The 2,147-nt window shown below is 77.5% G+C and overlaps 1 non-coding gene across 1 annotated transcript; it reads left to right on the top strand.

Moving 5' to 3' along the window:
• Nucleotides 1-1,342: 1,342 nt before the first annotated feature.
• LOC138065562 (5.8S ribosomal RNA) lies at nt 1,343-1,495 on the top strand. Its single transcript, XR_011138577.1, has one exon. It is a non-coding gene; the product is annotated as a 5.8S ribosomal RNA (ribosomal RNA).
• The last annotated feature ends 652 nt before the right edge of the window (nt 1,496-2,147 follow it).

The raw sequence follows: 2,147 nt of genomic DNA, 5'->3' as shown, positions 1-2,147 counted from the left end.
AGCCGCCCCACGCCGTGCCGTGGGGGCCGCGCTGCGAGTCGGCCGGGCCGGGGGTGGCGGGGGGCGGCGGGGGGGGGGGGGGCGCGCTGGGAGGAAGGAGGAGGGCCTCCGGCCACCGCGGCCGCCGGTAGCGGCCCCCCCGGGTAGGGATGGCCATGGGCCCCGGGCTCCGGGCCCGAGGGTTCTCGGTCGGAGAGCCGGGCGGGGGTTTAAAGACTCGGGCGGCCCGATGCGACCCGGGGGGCAGCCGGGCGTGCTGCCGGAGGGGCCGGGGGGTCGGCGCGCGCGGGCGCCGCACCCCCCCATGCCCGCCGGCGCGGCCCGTGCATGCCCCGCGGGCAGCCGGGACGGAGAGGGGTACCCTGCCCCCTCTCTCCGCGGTCTGGTCTCGGCGGAGAGACGCCGCGCGGTCGGCTTGCGCCGGCCTGCCTCGAACGCGCGACCCCGGCGCGAGCGCGTGCTCGCCGCCGGGACGGCGAGCCCCCACCGCGGGTGGTGCGGACGCCGAGCCCCAGCGCATCCCTTCTCCTCCCTGGCCGGTGCTCTCAGTCTCCCGCCGTGGCCGTCGGCGGCACCCTTCCTTCCCTCCCCCCCCCGCCCTGCCCCGGCACTCCGCCATCCGGCGCGCCTGCCTCGCTCTGCCCGACCCGGCTTCGCTGGGCGGCAGGCGGGCGGCGGGCGGGCGGGCGGGGGCGGCCCCTCCCGGTCTCCGCGTGGAGGCGGGGAGAGCGGGCGCCGTTCCCCGTCCGTCCCGCCTCGCCCGTCTGCCTGCCGCCAGGCGTCTGCCCGCGGAAGGGACGGGCGAGTGCGTGGCGTCGCTCGGGAGGCTGCGTGTGTGCAGGCGGGTGTTGGGTGCCGTCTCCGGGGCGGCGGAGCTGGAGGCCGGTGAGGCGAGCGAAGGAGCTCGGAAGCGTGCGGCTGGCGGGTCGCGGGCGCGCGGGCAGCGGGTGGCGCCGCTCCCAGCGGCGGCCGGGCTCCGACGCCGGGGCTCCGCGGGGACCCACACCCCGGTCCCTGAGGCAGGTGGCGCGGCTGGCGCGCCGCTCCCTGCTGGGCCAGGCCGAGCCGGGCGCCTGGGCCGGACTCGAAGCGAGAAAGGGGTTGTCCCAGGTCGGGAGCGAGGGCTCCCCGCCCCTCTCGTTCGGGTCTGTTCTCCCCCCCCCCCCCCTTTTTTTTTCCCTCTGTGCTTGTACGGTCAGTGAGGCGTGCCCTCTCTCTCCGCTGTCCCTTGCTCAGCAGCCGGCGTCGGCGTGAGGAGGGAGGCAGAGCGGATGGGGGCCCTCAGGGGGCTGCGAAAGCTGCCCGGTCCCCCCGCGCGCGCGGTGGGGACCGAAACCGAGACAACTCTTAGCGGTGGATCACTCGGCTCGTGCGTCGATGAAGAACGCAGCTAGCTGCGAGAATTAATGTGAATTGCAGGACACATTGATCATCGACACTTCGAACGCACTTGCGGCCCCGGGTTCCTCCCGGGGCTACGCCTGTCTGAGCGTCGCTTGACGGTCAATCGTCACCCCCATTGCCGCGTTGGCGCAGCGGTGTGCCGCCCCTCGGGGGGGGGCCGGGGGGGGCGGCGGCGGCGGCGAGTCGGTGGGGGGGCGGCGGCGGCGGTGAGTCGGCGGCGGCGGCGGAGCCGGGACCACCGGTGCGTGCACCGGTGGCCCCGGTCTTCCGGCTGGCCTGCCTGCCCGGCTCCGGCCGACCGTCCGCCTCCACCGTCCGCGGCCGGCGTGCCTTGCCCTGCCCTCCCTCCCCTCCGAGCCCGGTGGCCACCGCTGCCCTGCGCGGTGTGTGCGGTGTGGCGCGGCTGGGGCGCCTCGCAGGCCCGCGCCGCCGGGGAGAGGGGGTGCCTCTCCTCCCCGTGTGGGCCCGGGCCTTCGTCCCCCTAAGTGCAGACTCGGGAAACCCCCGCTCCCGGAGCGCCCGCTGTGCGGAGTTCGTCCCGCCGGGCCCCCAGGTTCGGTCGGTCGCGGTGGCCCGGCACCTGCCGCCGCCGCCCGCCGCCACCGCCAGTGCCCGCCGTACGACGGCTCTCCTCCACCACTCTCCCGGTGGTGCGCTGGTCCCCCGTTCCCCTCCGGCGGGGGGGGACGGCCGGCTGCCTTTCTTCCCCTCCCCTTGCCCTCTCCCTGCCCCGACTGCTGCCG

Source organism: Struthio camelus, unplaced genomic scaffold (assembly GCF_040807025.1).
Source record: "Struthio camelus isolate bStrCam1 unplaced genomic scaffold, bStrCam1.hap1 HAP1_SCAFFOLD_266, whole genome shotgun sequence".
NCBI lineage: Eukaryota > Metazoa > Chordata > Aves > Struthioniformes > Struthionidae > Struthio > Struthio camelus.
The sequence above is the reverse complement of the archived record's forward strand: the minus strand, read 5'-3'. Positions and strand labels throughout refer to the sequence as shown.